General features: G+C 39.3%; 1 protein-coding gene across 3 annotated transcripts in view; it reads left to right on the top strand.

The window, feature by feature from the left end:
• Positions 1-19,115, top strand: part of rnf144b (ring finger protein 144B) — a 62,631-nt gene that overhangs the window by 8,246 nt on the left and 35,270 nt on the right. The gene's annotated exons all lie outside the window — the stretch shown is intronic.

The raw sequence follows: 19,115 nt of genomic DNA, 5'->3' as shown, positions 1-19,115 counted from the left end.
CATGTCTTTTTCCTGGTTCTCTCCCTCAGCCCCAACCAGTCCCAGCAGAAGACTGCCCCTCCCTGAGCCTGGTTCTGCTGGAAGTTTCTTCCTGTTAAAAGGGAGTTTTTCCTTCCCACTGTCGCCAAGTGCTTGCTCACAGGGGGTCGTTTTGACCGTTGGGGTTTTCCGTAATTATTGTATGGCTTTGCCTTACAATATAAAGCGCCTTGGGGCAACTGTTTGTTGTGATTTGGCGCTATATAAATAAAATTGATTTGATTTAGAGGTAGATTGGTCATTTGACCAGACCTTGGCCTTCTGGGTGCTAGAGGAGATCTGCATGGAGGAATGGGCCAAAATACCAGCTACAGTGTGTGCAAACCTGGTGAAGACTTACAGGAAATGTTTGACCTCTGTCACTGCCAGCAAAGATTATGTTGCAATGTATTGAGTTGAACTTTTGTTATTGACCATATACTTATTTTCCACCATAATTTACAAAAAAAATCTTGAAAAATCCTACAGTGTGATTTCCTGGAATTTTTTTTTCTCATTTTGTATCTCATAGTTGAAGTGTACCTATGATGACAATTACAGACCTCTCTCATCTTTCTAAGTAGGAGAAGTTGCACAATCAGAGACTGACTGAATACTTTTTTACCCCACTGTATGTAACAGAAGTCCATATGGACTCTGACTGTGAGACATACCCACTAACCTGGATGGTTTTCTGTCTGAATGTGTTGAAGGTTGCTGCATACTATTATAGGCAGCCAGTCAGTTGAAGGCATCCAAACTCCCTGAATAAGTCTCTACTGTTAGTTTGAAAACTGAGACAGTTTTGTGTGTTGAACAGTCACACCCCTTCTTCCACGTATGGACGAGGAAGGCAAAAATAATAAATGGATCACAGTGATGATGAAAAATACTGAATGAATTTGCTAGTTCTTCATGTATTATGACATTTTCCATGAGGATGGCTGCTGCTTCTCCATGACTCCAGTGAGGCCTTTCCCTCCTTAAGTGACACAAAGACAAATGGGCGATCTGAAGGACTTTGCAGTGGCCTCCTGCCCAGTGCTCATAACCATAAAGAATTAAGTGGGAGAAAAATATGAGTGCATTAGCTGTGCCAATGATATGTGATGGACTTTAATATCTTTTAAGGAAGACTTATTTAAAATTTGGAGTGGATTCCACTCTGATTCAGTATCTTGTCTTCTCGATCTTTATTTGCTTTCCTAATATTGCAAAAACCATCGTTAGGCCTTTACAAAGATCTGCTGTACATACTCTTTCCACACCTCTCTGTTTTTAATTTCTGTTGTCAGTTGTTGCTGGAGGTACACACCCTCGAGGCCCATGTCTTAAAGTACATACTGTGCATACAAAGTTGTCTCACTGGGTTTTTTTCCCTCTGTTTACACAGACATTACCTGATTTTCAAGTCAGCAATTCTCGATATCTCTTGGCACACAGTCAGTGATATTTTCTTTGTAATTTAGATATGAGGTGGGATCTGCATGAATTTATATTTTTAACCTTCTTTGGGAGTTGCTTAAGTCCATGGGACAGACAGGTTTTCAGTACCACTTATGGGGACTAAATAACACTTAGAACCCAACCTCATTATGCCACCCCAGTGTGGCAGCTACAGGCAGGTAGGAGTCAATGAAGGATTACGCATATGAAAATGTTTTATAGAGAAGTACATTATTTGTGTAATGATAAAGATTCCAAAAAGGTATAGTTTGGACTGAATAAGACTGAATGAATGTTATGGGGTCAAAACAGCATAAATGATCGCAAAGGTCAATTTGGACTGTTTTACAATTAGGGTACATAAGTGGATTTTAAAGATAAAGTTTGGTTTAATGACAAGATGGAAATGACCAACAAAGTTTAGCTTGCCATACATGGATAACTGCTACTGGTCTGTCAGCAGTGGTCATTTGGTTTGATATCCCCATTTGTTTATCAGCAGAACTCTAATTATACCAGTTTTTACCAAAATATCTGTCATTTCCATGATATCTAATTTAGTAGGTAACCACTAAATAAACTAATTTCCCTATCAAAGCCTACTCTATACTCCCAGGAACATTGAGAGAAATGACTGGAAACAGGCTTTCAAAAATAAAATGAAAATTCAGTAAGGTATATCTGTAAAAAAATGTCTGTCAAAAAGGTCTGCTCTGGAAATAGAGCACATTTCAAACTCAAGCATTAGTGTTATGTGAATAATACTTTTTTGTTTGAAAGAGGTAATCATTATCTGTGGTGCCACAAAAGGACGTATACCTAATTCGATCAAATGTCTTTTAATATTAGGATGTAACTCTCCAGCTTTCAAAAACTGTCCTTTCTGGAAATACTCAAATAGTGATGGACTACAGTCCATCACTTTGAGAATGCAGAAACACAATAGCAGTTGTATACTCTGAGTACATACTTACCATAAACTGTTTTTATTAGATAGTATATATGGGTAGATTGCACTAATCTTAGTCTGTATAATTTACACACAATTATCTTAGTCAAGATAATTGTCATGGGCAACATCTTCCTGCTGGAGCTGTTGCCCCCACGACCCGAACCCGGTTGAAGATGATTGAGTGATGAGTATCTTAGTCAAAAAGAAAAAGTCCTCTCCGGAAAGTACGAGGCCTGTCAATAAAGTAATGGACCTTTTTATTTATTTATTTTTTAAACTATATGGATTTGATTCATATGTTTTTACGTCTGACAAGCTTGAACCCTCGTGCGCATGCGTAAGTTTTTCCACGCCTGTCGGTGACGTCATTCGCCTGTGAACACGCCTTGTGGAAGGAGTGGTCCCGCCCCCTCGTCGGATTTTCATTGTCTGGAAATGGCGGAATGATTTGGACTTTTTTTCCATCAGAATGTTTTCAGAAGCTGTTAGAGACTGGCACGTGGAAACCATTTGCAAAATTTATCTGGCTTTCGGTGAAAATTTTACGGGCTTCACAGAGAATAAGGACTGTTACTACAGCTTTAAGGACGGCTTTAAGGACGCTCGGCACGCCGCGCTCCGAGCTGCAACGACAAGGCAGAAAACGCCAGATCATTTCTAAGCTGATGGCTCTGTGGATACAAGACCGTCGTGTGTACTTTCTCTGGTTATCACAAGAGCTGGACATCAGCCATTTCCCGGCAGATTTCACTTTTAACAAGAGATTTTGTCATGGAAAGCCGCGCGGAGGCTTCGTGCGTAACGACCGATTTGCTGTTTGAGCGAGACAAAGAACACCTCCGTTTCGGCGTGTCATGGGACAAGTTGGGACATGCCTATCTCGGCTTTCAATGCTTACCAGTCCAGTAAGTATCAGAGAAATTGTGGAGAGCTGGGCTTGTACTAACTTGTCCTCTGACATGCCGAAACGGAGGTGTTCTTTTGTCTCGCTCAAACAGCGACTCGGTCATTACGCATGAAGCCTCCGCGCGGCTTTCCATGACAAAATCTCTTGTTAAAAGTGAAATCTGCCGGAAAATGGCTGATGTCCAGCTCTTGTGATAACCAGAGAACGTGCACACGACGGTCTCGTATCCACAGAGCCATCATCTTAGAAATGATCTGGCGTTTTCTGCCTCGTCGTCACAGCTCGGAGCGCGGCACGTCGAGCGTCCTTAATGCCGTCCTTAAAGCTGTAGTAACAGTCCTTATTCTCTGTGAAGCCCGTAAAATTTTCACCGAAAGCCAGATAAATTTTTCAAATGGTTTCCAGGTGCTAGTCTCTAACAGCTTCTGAAAAAATTCTGTTGGAAAAAAAGTCCAAATCATTCCGCCATTTCCAGACATTGAAAATCTGATGAGGGGGCGGGACCACTTCTTCCACAAGGCGTGCTCACAGGCGAATGACGTCACCGACAGGCGTGGAAAAACTCACGCATGCGCACGAGAGCTCAAGCTTGGCTGACGTAAAAACATATGAATCAAATCCATATAGTTTAAAAAAATAAATAAATAAAAAGGTCCGTTACTTTGACAGACCTCGTATAGCAAATCATATCTGTGGGCTCATATATGCAAATACCTGACAAATCTGAAACTTTGGGAATTTAAGTACCCCAGTCAGCAGTTAGATATGTATGAATAACTTGACCAGTGTAACCACTTTGATAATTTTTTTTTTTTTTTTTTTTTTTTTTTTTTTTTTTTGAAGCCAGACACATACTTGTGTACCCTAACTGTGAAACAGCCCATTTCAGTTTGTACAGGGGTCAAAAGTTCAACTTACTCCAATTTTGATTAAAAACTGATGCAAATTGTTGGTTGAGCTTTTATGGTTTTAAAAAGGAACCATCTGTTATGCTTCATTATCATGTTACCGGGTAACATATGTCATGGAATCCAATGGATGGCAATGTTGTTTGGCCTTTTACTTTGGAGACCAACCAAGCATGAAGTCAAAGAAATTGTCTGTAGACCTCTGAGACAGGATTGTCTCAAGGCACAAATCTAGGAAAGGGTACAGAAACATTTTTGCTGTGTGAAGGTCCCACTGAGCACAGTGGCCTCCATCGTCCATAAATGGAAGAAATTCAGATCCACCAGGACTCTTCCTAGTGCTCTCCACCTTTCAAGAGCTGGCCGCCTGTCTAAACTGAGCGATCGGGGGAGAAGGGCCTTAGTCGGGGAGGTGACCGAGAACCCAATGGTCACTCTGTCAGAGCTCCAGCATTCCTCTGTGGAGAGAGGAGAACCTTCCAGATGGACAATCATCTCTGCAGCACTCCACCAATCAGGCTTGTATGGTAGAGTGGCCAGAAAGAAGCCACTCCTGAGTAAAAGGCACATGACAGCCCACCTGGAGTTTGCCAAAAGGTACCCGAAGGACTCTCAGACCATGAGGAACAAAATTCTCTGGTCTGATGAGACAAAGATTGAACTCTGGTGTGAATGCCAGGCATCATGTTTGGAGGAAACCAGGCACCATCCCTACAGTGAAGCATGGTGGTGGCAGCATCATGCTGTCAAGCAGGAACTGGGAGACAAGTCAGGATTGAGGGAAAGATGAATGCAGCAATGTACAGAGACGTCCTGGATGAAAACCTGCTCCGGAGCGCTCTGGACCTCAGACGGTTCATCTTCCAGCAGGACAATGACCCTAAGCACACAGCCAAGATATCAAAGGAGAGGCTTCAGGACAACTCCGTGTATGTCCTTAAGTGGCCCAGCCAGAGCCCAGACCTGAATCCACTTGAACATCTCTGGAGGGATCTGAAAATGTCTGTGCACCGATGCTCCCCATCCAACCTGATGGAGCCTGAGACGTGCTGCAAAGAGGAATGGACAAAACTGCTCAAAGATAGGTACATCAAGAAGACTTGAGGCTGTAATTGCTGCCAAAGGTGCATCAACAAAGTATTGAGTGAAAGCTGTGTATACTTATGTACATGGGATTTATGTTATCACTCCTGTCGGTTTGTCCGTCTGTTTGTGAACAGCCTTGTAATCCACAATTTTGGATATATCATTATTATTTTTTTTATTTTTAACTGAAGATTCATATCCTGATATGCAAGAAGTTATTCAATTTTCAAGGTCAAAGGGCAAAGTCGGGCAAAATCTTGGAAAATTGGAAAAATCCCAATCTTTAGCATTGAATAAATGTTCAAAAATTCATAACCCTGTCAAAAAAGATCCAATTTTTTCATATTTGAGAGCGTTATGTAGGATAGTATCCTTTATCGACTGACAATTTGATCCGGATGTGATCCAGATTACAAATTGTGTGGTCATTTAAATTTAACATTGAAAACACTGTTTAATATATATTTTACATTGTATCTTAATCAAACATGCCCTAATCATGCTCACATTTTGAAAATGATGTGCAGACTGGCACTCACTATCGTCTGGCAAAGTTTGATCTGATTCAAATTGTGGATTTTATGGACATTTGAATTTAATATTGAAAAGCCCATTTGATGTACATTTTGCATTGTCTCAAACAAAATTTCCTCAGTCAGTCTCATTTGTGGCAATGAGGTGCAAACTCACACTCTCAATGAATAGACTAAGTTTGATCTGCATCTGATCCGCATTGCGAATTTAGCAGACATTTGATTCTTTTTACCATTGAAAATCCCTTTTGATCTATATTTTCTACTTTTATATGGCTGCGATACTACCCGTGTTCTGTTTGGCTGATTTCCTGTCTGATATTTTGCCATATCAGACCGGTTACCATGACAATAGGTTCGGAATGCGTATCATATTCGTTACAAACCAGAAAGCTAAAAACACAATTGGAAAAACCAAGTCGGATATGAATATACTGCATAAAAATCTAAACGGCATCAGAAAAAATGCAGATTGAAAGCTTACCAGCTAATAACCGGACCAGCTGTTAGGAAGTTCTTCATGGAGGTGAAGCGAACAGGTCTGACTACGAGCCGAGCAGCTTTCATATTCAGGCGATATCGTAAATTTTCATGTTTATATTTATATAGTCATATAATATAGCCATATAATAAATGAATTATTAAACTCACTTGCTCGGTCTGTACAGGAATATTAGACCTCCAACGCTCATTCTGTACTTACACCTCAGTCTGATATTTTCCAGTACAGGCCTCACGCTCAATTAATAGTACTTTATTATATTTTAGCTTATGAAAACCCACTTCTAACAGGACTTTGGTCAGGCCCGTGTAAGGGAGGGACACACCTTTTGTACGCTAACAAACCTGCTTCGTTTGTCGTAAAGAGTTGGGATTTATCCCGGTGAAATAGTCATATTCCTAAACTACTGATAGCCTGCTGTTTCACCTGTAATACATGCCATTGCAATGAATTTTGTGTTTATTGTACCAGGTAAATATTTGGAAACTGTTTGACACTTATCTGTTGGTAGTGTCGTTAATTTCGTAAATGTCGTAAAAAAAAATGAGGTGGGCTTCATAGATAATTGGCAAAGCTTCTGGGGAAAACCTGGTCTTGTTAGGAGAGACGGCATCCATCCCACTTTGGATGGAGCAGCTCTCATTTCTAGAAATCTGGCCAATTTTCTTAAATCCTCCAAACCGTGACTATCCAGGGTTGGGACCAGGAAGCAGAGTTGTAGTCTTACACACCTCTCTGCAGCTTCTCTCCCCCCTGCCATCCCCTCATTACCCCATCCCCGTAGAGACGGTGCCTGCTCCCAGACCACCAACAACCAGCAAAAATCTATTTTAGCATAAAAATTCAAAAAGAAAAAATAATATAGCACCTTCAACTGCACCATAGACTAAAACAGTTAAATGTGGTCTATTAAACATTAGGTCTCTCTCTTCTAAGTCCCTGTTGGTAAATGATATAATAATTGATCAACATATTGATTTATTCTGCCTAACAGAAACCTGGTTACAGCAGGATGAATATGTTAGTTTAAATGAGTCAACACCCCCGAGTCACACTAACTGTCAGAATGCTCGTAGCACGGGCCGAGGAGGAGGATTAGCAGCAATCTTCCATTCCAGCTTATTCTGGTTCTCTCCCTCAGCCCCAACCAGTCCCAGCAGAAGACTGCCCCTCCCTGAGCCTGGTTCTGCTGGAGGTTTCTTCCTGTTAAAAGGGAGTTTTTCCTTCCCACTGTAGCCAAGTGCTTGCTCACAGGGGGTCGTTTTGACCGTTGGGGTTTTACATAATTATTGTATGGCCTTGCCTTACAATATAAAGCGCCTTGGGGCAACTGTTTGTTGTGATTTGGCGCTATATTGATTGATTGATTGAATTTCTAATCAATCTAACAGGACTTTGATCTTAAATCTTTTCAAAAGTAAAAATTTGTGGAATGTGAAACTAGTGTTGGAGGTGTGCACTGTATAGGACAGTGTTCTAGTTTTTAATAAATTTGCAAAAAAAAACAACTTCTTTTCATGTTTTCATGATCAGTTCAACTTTAAAACCCTGTGATTTGTGTTTTTCCAACTTTTTAGAGATAATGACAGGTTCAATCAATCAATTTTTTTATATAGCACCAAATCACAACAAATAGTTGCCCCAAGGCGCTTTATATTGTAAGGCAAGGCCATACAATAATTATGTAAAACCCCAACGGTCAAAACGACCCCCTGTGAGCAAGCACTTGGCTACAGTGGGAAGGAAAAACTCCCTTTTAACAGGAAGAAACCTCCAGCAGAACCAGGCTCAGGGAGGGGCAGTCTTCTGCTGGGACTGGTTGGGGCTGAGGGAGAGAACCAGGAAAAAGACATGCTGTGGAGGGGAGCAGAGATCGATCACTAATGATTAAATGCAGAGTGGTGCATACAGAGCAAAAAGAGAAAGAAACAGTGCATCATGGGAACCCCCCAGCAGTCTACGTCTATAGCAGCATAACTAAGGGATGGTTCAGGGTCACCTGATCCAGCCCTAACTATAAGCTTTAGCAAAAAGGAAAGTTTTAAGCCTAATCTTAAAAGTAGAGAGGGTGTCTGTCTCCCTGATCTGAATTGGGAGCTGGTTCCACAGGAGAGGAGCCTGAAAGCTGAAGGCTCTGCCTCCCATTCTACTCTTACAAACCCTAGGAACTACAAGTAAGCCTGCAGTCTGAGAGCGAAGCGCTTTATTGGGGTGATATGGTACTACGAGGTCCCTAAGATAAGATGGGACCTGATTATTCAAAACCTTATAAGTAAGAAGAAGAATTTTAAATTCTATTCTAAAATTAACAGGAAGCCAATGAAGAGAGGCCAATATGGGTGAGATATGCTCACTCCTTCTAGTCCCCGTCAGTACTCTAGCTGCAGCATTTTGAATTAACTGAAGGCTTTTTAGGGAACTTTTAGGACAACCTGATAATAATGAATTACAATAGTCCAGCCTAGAGGAAATAAATGCATGAATTAGTTTTTCAGCATCACTCTGAGACAAGACCTTTCTGATTTTAGAGATATTGCGTAAATGCAAAAAAGCAGTCCTACATATTTGTTTAATATGCACTTTGAATGACATATCCTGATCAAAAATGACTCCAAGATTTCTCACAGTATTACTAGAGGTCAGGGTAATGCCATCCAGAGTAAGGATCTGGTTAGACACCATGTTTCTAAGATTTGTGGGGCCAAGTACAATAACTTCAGTTTTATCTGAGTTTAAAAGCAGGAAATTAGAGGTCATCCATGTCTTTATGTCTGTAAGACAATCCTGCAGTTTAGCTAATTGGTGTGTGTCCTCTGGCTTCATGGATAGATAAAGCTGGGTATCATCTGCGTAACAATGAAAATTTAAGCAATACCGTCTAATAATACTGCCTAAGGGAAGCATGTATAAAGTGAATAAAATTGGTCCTAGCACAGAACCTTGTGGAACTCCATAATTAACTTTAGTCTGTGAAGAAGATTCCCCATTTACATGAACAAATTGTAATCTATTAGACAAATATGATTCAAACCACCGCAGCGAAGTGCCTTTAATACCTACGGCATGCTCTAATCTCTGTAATAAAATTTATGGTCAACAGTATCAAAAGCAGCACTGAGGTCTAACAGAACAAGCACAGAGATGAGTCCACTGTCCGAGGCCATAAGAAGATCATTTGTAACCTTCACTAATGCTGTTTCTGTACTATGATGAATTCTAAAACCTGACTGAAACTCTTCAAATAGACCATTCCTCTGCAGATGATCAGTTAGCTGTTTTACAACTACCCTTTCAAGGGTAGTTGGTAGTTTCTCAGGTTGCATGCACATGAGAAATTCAGATGGCTTGAGATGCTTTCTAAAATTTTCTGCACGTTTTACCAGCACACAGTCCCAGCTGCCTCATTCCGAATCCATGAAACACTGGCTGACTGTGGAAAGCAGCAACAGTCCGAGCTGTTTGGATCCCAGAGGCTGGAATGCCATCTAGTCCTTAATCTACGGGGCTGGCTAATCTCTGAATAGTTGGCTCTATGCATGAAATAAACTGCAAACACTGTTATTTTAATACTTGAATAAATCTGTCAGCATACAAGATTCAAGTTTGGCTCTGCACTTTTATCAACTCTTGAACCAACTGGTTATAAATTCTGCAGCAATAATTAGATGCATTTGATACATTGAAACTAATAGCTAGTTTAACACTGAGTAGAGTTCACCTTTGGTATCAGTTGCAGCCCCAATATGATCCACTCCAAAATGTATTTGAAAGCTTTAGGGAGACCGAAACCGTTTTTTTTTTTTTTTTTTTTTTTTTTTTTTGATGCTGTCAGTTTCACATTTCTGCAAACTTTGAGGCTGTTTTGCTATGAAAGGCTTTACACTGTGTTACAAATGAAGCATTTGTTGGAGATTTCATGCATGCAGCAGCTGAGTGTAAACCTGTTATTTTGTCGCACAGTGAGGTGTGCTGTGTTTGCACAGGGCATCGCTGTGGGATGAGGAGGATGTGGTGCAGGAGGATCCATCGTGACACTGCAGAAATGTGACATGCACAGTGTTGAATGACAGCACAGAATGATCACTGAAGATTTAGGGTGCTGGTGTCTCTTAATTAATGGACTTCTGTGTTTAACATCCTTTGGAAATGTTCTGTATGATTCCCACTCAGTTCTGCAGAATGTGTTTTAACGCCACCGCTTCCTGTGTAACCTTGTTCCGTATAACAACTATTATATGGAACAACTATTATACAGATTAATCTCAGGTTACAGCTTTAGTAGTTTTAACAAATCCACCTTTGTGTCATCCCAACATGCAATGTGTGATAATCTAAAGGTGGACTTCACAGATTATCTTTATGCTTTATGAATAATTACCTCTGCCAACGAAGTTGGGTGGAGGTTATGTTTTCACCCCTGATTGTTTTTGTTTGTTTGTCTGTTTGTGAACAGCCTGTAACCCACAATTTTTCATATATTGTTAGGAAATTTTTTACAGAGGATTCATATCCTGATCAAGAGCTGATTCAGTTGTCCAGGTTATAGGTCAAAGGTCAGAGTCAGGAAAAATCTTAGAAAATTGCAAAAATCTATCTTTAAACATTGAACAAATTTTCAAAAATTCATAACTTGGTCAAAACATTTTGAATTTCTTTCATATTTGAGAGTGTTATGTCAGGGTAATGACAAAAAAGCAGATCACAGACATGACACAAAACTAAAGTCATTTCAAATGGCAACTTTCTGGCTTTAAGAAACACTATAAGAAATCAAGAAAAAAAATGGTGGCAGTCAGTAACGGTTACTTTTTTAGACCAAGCAGAGGGAAAAAATATGGAATCACTCAATTCTGAGGAAAAAATTATGGAATCACCCTGTAAATTTTCATCCCCAAAACTAACACCTGCATCAAATCAGATCTGCTCGTTAGTCTGCATCTAAAAAGGAGTGATCACACCTTGGAGAGCTGTTGCACCAAGTGGACTGACATGAATCATGGCTCCAACACGAGAGATGTCAATTGAAACAAAGGAGAGGATTATCAAACTCTTAAAAGAGGGTAAATCATCACGCAGTGTTGCAAAAGATGTTGGTTGTTCACAGTCAGCTGTGTCTAAACTCTGGACCAAATACAAACAACATGGGAAGGCTGTTAAAGGCAAACATACTGGTAGACCAAGGAAGACATCAAAGCGTCAAGACAGAAAACTTAAAGCAATATGTCTCAAAAATCGAAAATGCACAACAAAACAAATGAGGAACGAATGGGAGGAAACTGGAGTCAACGTCTGTGACCGAACTATAAGAAACCGCCTAAAGGAAATGGGATTTACATACAGAAAAGCTAAACGAAAGCCATCATTAACACCTAAACAGAAAAAAACAAGGTTACAATGGGCTAAGGAAAAGCAATCGTGGACTGGGGATGACTAGATGAAAGTCATATTCAGCGATGAATCTTGAATCTGCATTGGGAAAGGTGATGATGCTGGAGTGCGGGATTGCTGGTAAATGATATTAGTGATCACCTGCCAGTATTTACTGTTTTTGCATCACATGATCAAGTGTTTCAAAAGGATTGTAATAGATTGAGTAGAAATGTCACACCAATAACTGTTGATAATTTAAGGGTGGATTTATTATGCCAGAATTGGAATGATGTTTATGTTGATGATGTTGATGAATCTTATGATGGTTTTATTTCTATCATTTCTAAGTTATACGATAAACACTGTCCTCTTGTTAACAAGATATATACTAACCGATACAGCAATAAACCATGGATAACCAAGGGTCTTCAGAGGGCATGTAAAAAGAAGAACTTACTGTATAAACAATTTATAAATCGAGATCAAAGGAAGCTGAAAGTAAATATAAAATATATAAGAATAAATTAATTCATATTATGAGATTTAGTAAGAAAAGATATTATAGTGACTTGTTAAAAATAAGAATAATATAAAAAATACATGGAATATTTTAAATGAAGTAATAAAAAAGAACAAAAATGGTAGAGATTATCCTTCTTTTTTTCTTTCCAATAATACTGTGATAGAAGATAATGAGACTATTGCTGACCATTTTAATGAATATTTTGTCAATGTAGGTAAAAATCTTGCCAGTAATATTGATTCATTGAGCATTAAATCTTTTGAAAATAAGATAACATTTAATAAATCTGTGTCAATGTTTGTTGGTGGAACAAATGAAAAATAAATAATTGATCTGGTGCAGAATTCTAAAAGTAAGAAATCAAAGGACTTCAATAATTTGGATATGGCTTTGTTGAAAAAAATCATTGATTGTATAGTAAAACCTTTCACTTATATTTGTAATATATCATTAAGTTTTGGTAAATTCCCTTCACAGATGAAGATAGTCAAAGTAATACCTTTGTTTAAAACTGGTGACAAACACACTTTTTCAAATTATAGACCTATTTCACTTTTACCCCAATTTTCTAAAATACTAGAAACATTTTTTGTAAAAAGACTGGATAATTACTTACTAAAGTATGAGATACTCTGTGAAGAACAATATGGATTTAGAAAATCTAGGACTACTTCACATGCATTGATGGATTTCTTGGAAAATATAGCGACTGCAGTCGATAACAAGCAATATACAGTAGGTATTTTTTTTTATTTACAGAAAGCGTTTGACACTGTAAATCATGAAATATTGCTAACTAAATTACAGAAATATGGAATCAGAGGATTAGCATATGACTGGATAAATAGTTATTTACATGGTCAGTATCAGTATGTTCAATACAATAACAGATTCCGAACTTCGGGAAATTACGTGTGGGGTGCCCCAGGGTTCGGTCTTAGGTCCTTTGTTATTTATTTTATATATAAATGATATATGTTATGTGTCACGGGTACTGAGGTGTGTTCTTTTTGCAGATGACACAACTGTATTTTGCAGTGGTGATAATCTTGAACAGCTTCTTGACACGGTGGTAAACGAACTGGATAAATTTAAGGCTTGGTTTGATGCTAATAAATTGTCACTTCATCTTGGGAAAACCAAATGTATGATTTTTGGAAATAAATTTGTGCCTAAATGTAAAAGTGTAACCATTAACAATATGGAAATACAGATAGTAACTGAGAACAAATTTCTAGGTGTTATAATTGACAATAAACTCAGCTGGAAACCTCATATAAATTATATAAAATTTAAAATGTCAAAATCTATCGCTATCATGTACAGGGTCAAGGACATATTGTCCCAGGATGGGCTACTTAGATTATATTATTCTTTAATTGTACCATATATGACATATTGTATCGAACTCTGGGGTAATACTTACAAATCAAATACCAATCATGTATTTCTTTTACAAAAACATGCCATCAGAATCATCTGTAATAAACCTTATCTTGAGCCAACGCATTCTCTGTTTATGACTTTAAATTTACTGAAATTTAGAGATTTAGTGGATTATATCACCATACAAACTTTGTACAAAGCTAATAACCAGGCCTTGCCATTTTATGTCCAGAGCCTGTTCAAGATCAGGAAATCTGAATACAGTTTACGAGGATGTATGGTTTTTAAGAAGCCTCCCGTACGTACTAATGTCAAGGGTTTTTGTGTTTCAGTTAAAGGGGTGAAGATTTGGAACAAATGTCCTGTGGAAATTAGATTATGTAGTTCTTTTGTCTGTTTTAAGAAACATTATAAGAAATTAATAATTTCTGGATATAATTTCTGGATATAAAGAACTTTTGTTTGGTGCCGTGCCAATGAGATTTATAAAGATGACTGCCTGAAGAGAACATGTAAATTTCCACAGTCATTGATGATATGGGGCTGCATGTCAGGTAAAGGCACTAGGGAGATGGCTATCATTACATCATCAATAAATGCACAGGTTTACGTTGATATTTTGGACACTTTTCTTATCCCATCAATTGAAAGGATGTTTGGGGATGATGAAATCATTTTTCAAGATGATAATGCATCTTGCCATAGAGCAAAAACTGTGAAAACATTCCTTGCAAAAAGACACATAGGGTCAATGTCATGGCCTGCAAATAGTCCGGATCTTAATCCAATTGAAAATCTTTGGTGGAAGTTGAAGAAAATGGTCCATGACAAGGCTCCAACCTGCAAAGCTGATCTGGCAACAGCAATCAGAGAAAGTTGGAGCCAGATTGATGAAGAGTACTGGTTGTCACTCATTAAGTCCATGCCTCAGAGACTCCAAGCTGTTATAAAAGCCAGAGGTGGTGCAACAAAATACTAGTGATGTGTTGGAGCGTTCTTTTGTTTTTCATGATTCCATAATTTTTTCCTCAGAATTGAGTGAGTCCATATTTTTTTCCCTCTGCTTGGTCTAAAAAAGTAACCGTTACTGACTGCCACAATTTTTTTTTCCTGATTTCTTATAGTGTTTCTTAAAGCCAGAAAGTTGCCATTTGAAATGACTTTAGTTTTGTGTCATGTCTGTGATCTGCTTTTTTTCTACAAAATTAAACAACTGAATGAATACCCTCCGAGGCCAGTGATTCCATAATTTTTGCCAGGGGTTGTAATATTAATTCATAAACAACAGAAAAGGGACTTACATTTTGGTGGGGTGCTTTGACATCAACAGTTCAACACGAACTTTAAATAGGAGTTTAAAATAGTTTCCAGTCAACTTGGAAAAACAGATGCAGTCCATGATACTTCCAAAAAAAAAAAAAAACTGTACTTCCTCAGTCCAGCGAAAAATCACGTCAGAAATTTGTCCAGCTTTTCATCCTACCAGCTCCTCAGCCCCAACCAGTCCCAGCAGAAGACTGCCCCTCCCTGAGCCTGGTTCTGCTGGAGGTTTCTTCCTGTTAAAAGGGAGTTTTTCCTTCCCACTGTAGCCAAGTGCTTGCTCACAGGGGGTCGTTTTGACCGTTGGGGTTTTACATCATTATTGTATGGCCTTGCCTTACAATATAAAGCGCCTTGGGGCAACTGTTTGTTGTGATTTGGCGCTATATAAAAAAAAAATTGATTGATTGATTGACTATGGCTTGACAAATTTTCATCCACATCTGATCTGGATTGTGTATTTTGTGGGCATTTGAATTTAATATTGAAAAGCCATTTTGTTGTACATTTTGCATTATTTCTCAATCAAAAGTGCCTCAGTCACTCTCATTTGTGACATTGAGTTGTGAACTGGCGCTCTCAATGAAGAGACTAAGTTTGATCAGCATCTGATCCATATTGCAAATTGAGCAGCTATTTGATTTTAATTTTGAATATTGATCTATATTTTAGTTTGAGAAGCTAGTTCTAACAGGATTTTGACTTTGAAAATTTTTCCAAGGTAAAAATTTGTGTAATTGGAAACTAGTGTTGGCAGAAGTTTGCGTTCTATGAGAGCGGTGCTCTCGTTGGTACGTTTAGATCAATTAATCTGTTTCAATTTATTTTCATTTATATAGCGCCAAATCACAACAAAGTTGCCTCAAGGCACTTCAAATCCAAATCCAAAACAAAACAAGAAATCTGGACTATTGATTTTGGAGACGACATTTAACCGTCGTCCAGCTTCATTTCTGTAGCTGGCGCGTCATCAGAATTTTCAAACTGTTGAAAAATGCAAACGAATCCTGACGAAAACCTCAATACGTCTGTATTCTGTTTTGCTTTCTGTCTTGACTGTTCCTCATCATTTGCGTAGTTCCCGTACAGTCAGCGTTCCATTTGATTGTCGTCCAACTTCGTCCAGCCTCCCAAGTCCAACACCTTGCATGAACCTTGACGATATCTGAATGGATCACTAACCAAAGATCCGACGAGCTGAACGTGACTCATCCATGTATGGGACAAAAAGCAACGTTTTCATACAGAAACAATAGCGGGAAGAACATTTGATCAACTACTTGAACTATTTACACGCGTTCGCATGCTGTCTCTGATTCCAGTGTGCATGTGCGTGCGCATGTTCAAACCTGTTGTCAACACAACATAGCTGCAGCTGGCTGTGGAGAGCATAGACTCATTGCAGAAATGATCACAGCATCAAGGTGGCCATTCGCTTTGTTTCTCTTTTGTTAGTTTCGGTTTTGTTTCGGTCTTTTATGTGTTCTGCACTTGCAGGCTTTTCGGTGATGGGAGACATGCCGGCTCATTTGTCCACTTTTTCTTGACAATTTGTGACTTTTTTTCCTTTGTTCAGCAAACGCTGTGTGAACGGGCCATAAGCGTCACTAAAAGACTCAGAATTTAGATGAAGTTGAGGCCACGGCTCGCTCTTTTTCCTAATAAAATTAATTTAAAAGAGTAAAAAGCATAGCAACATACTATGCCAGTATGCTAGCCGTGCGAAAGGGAAAATAAGTGCGTCTTAAGTCTGGACTTACAGAATCTGTTTTATTGATGCAGGGAGATATTCCACAGAACAGGGGCACGATGAGAGAAAGCTCTGTGACCCGCAGACTTTTTATTCACCCTAGGGACACAAAGTAGTCCTGCACCCTGAGAACACAGAGCCCGGGCCGGTACGTAGGGTTTAATTAGGTCAGCTAAGTAGTGAGGTGCCTGTCCGTGAACACTTTTATAGACTAGTAGCAGAACCATAAAATCTTATCTCACAGGGACAGGAAGCCAATAAAGATATGCCAAAATGGGTGTAATGTGGTCAAACTTTCTGCTTCGTGTCAAAGTCTGGTAGCAGCATTTTGAACCAATTGGAGAGCCGTAATGCTGGACTGTGGTAAACCAGAAAATGGAACATTGCAGTAGTCCAATCTAGAATAGATAAATGCATGGATCAGGGTCTCAGCATCAGCCATAGACAGGATGGCACGAATCTTCACTATATTTTGCAGGTGGAAGAAAGCAGTCCTTGTAATATTTCTAATGTGGAGGACAATGTAGGATCAAAAATTACCCCGTTTCCTCACTTTGTCAGTGTGATGTATGACACACAAGCCTAGGCTTAGCGTTAACTGGTCAAATTGATGCCGATGTCTCACAGGACCAAGAACCATCATTTCAGTCTTATCAGAGTTTAAAAGTAGGAAGTTTCTAGTCCAAATCCTTCTACTCTGGAGGATTGGGTGGGCATCATCCTGGAAATTTTCAAGATGGAGAAGCTGACCTCTCTACTAAAAAACCAAAAGGCCTCATTCTACCATATTTGGAAGAACTGGCTTCAATTCATAACCCCTATGAGAGCAGATTTTGTTTGAACACATTGGTACTGTAAACCACCAAAAAGTGTATGATTACAATTATTTTATTCCAACACATTGGTACTGTAAACCACCAAAAAGTGCATGATTACAATTATTTTATTCCATTTTCTGTTGTTTTTTTTTCTCTCTCTCTCTCTCTCTCTCATGGCAGCAGTGCCTGGCAGAGCACCCCATTTGTTGTTCTTGTATATAGTTTATTTAAGTTGTTGAATTGCGTAAAAGCAGGTTGGGTTGTGTGCTTGAGAACAAGATTGTTTATGATTCACCATGTGAAATATGTTCTCTCTTCTTGGATTTCATCCTTTTTGATCCCTGGTTTCTGTTATCGAATGTGTGATGAGCTGCTGGCCTGCAATATTGTCTTCTCTTGGGGTGAAGGGACATTCTCAAAGAGACCTGGACTCACCTGGAGGGATATTGCGCACACTCTCCAGTCTTTTCTTTAAAAAAAAAGAGAGAAAGGGAATGCATCCATGTATATGCTTTGTACTTTTATATCTGTCCTTTCTTAATAAAAATAAAATATCTAAAAAAGAAATATTTGATATTGCTGGAACAGCCAACAGGCTATCCTCAACGTCAGCCAATGTAGTAATGGGTATTAAGTTTGCAAAGCATATCCCTCTATGATTTTTATGCACACGTTTACTTAAACAGGCCACAGTCTCAACTTGACAAATTTCCCTCCCTGGCACGTAAACTGCACTATCACCATAATGGGTTTCCTGCACTAATTTCCCTGATACCCACATTTGTTATAAGCCTTGCAGGGTCTCTACAGCATGCCACGGAGCAGATGATTAAAGCCTTAATGTTACCCTCCCTGTAGAGCTGTATCTATGTTTGCAGACAAGATGGCGGCACCTTCCCCAGTGGGGTGAAGGCCATCCGGCATCAGCAACCCACGGTGGCCCCAGAACAAAGGCTAGTTATCAATAAAACTAAAGCCTTGCTCTCTACAAAATTACACCAGCCACTTATTTAACAATGTTAGCCTGCTAAATGCATTATCATTACCCTGTTAGGGGAGGGGGACCAAAGACTATTAATTGATACTGACACATCTTTCTGGCAAGGTCACAAGTCCTCTCTATGTCCATTTTTGTGACCTCAAAGTGCTTCATCCTGACATCATTGGCGCCGATGTGAATAACTATGTGACTGTATCTCGTGTCATGTTCCTTTGCCTATCTATCCTTCTGCAGCGTCAGCACCCTAAGATGGGAGGCAGTGTCAGGAGTTCTGGCCCCAGGAATACATTTAACATCAGCTGGCGTCTGTAACCTGACTTTGCAGGTGATAGAATTCCTGATCACTAAAGCCTGGTGTTTCAGCCTGGAGATAGGAGTGGAAGTCACCCGTGGGCTCAAAGAACTCACATCAGGCATATCCAAGGGAGAAAAATGGCTCACAGTTCACAGTAGCGAGTGTTATTGAGGTACAGCAACCGGGCACCAAGCCCTACGTGACTTCCTCCGCCTAACCACAGTCCAAAAGCCGTCATCATGGCTCAATGTATCCTCGCTGATGATACATTTTTGAAAGGCTTTGTATTTCCAAAAAGTTT

The sequence above is a fragment of the Thalassophryne amazonica genome, chromosome 7, assembly GCF_902500255.1.
Source record: "Thalassophryne amazonica chromosome 7, fThaAma1.1, whole genome shotgun sequence".
Taxonomy (NCBI): domain Eukaryota; kingdom Metazoa; phylum Chordata; class Actinopteri; order Batrachoidiformes; family Batrachoididae; genus Thalassophryne; species Thalassophryne amazonica.
This window is presented reverse-complemented; position numbering and strand designations above follow the sequence as displayed.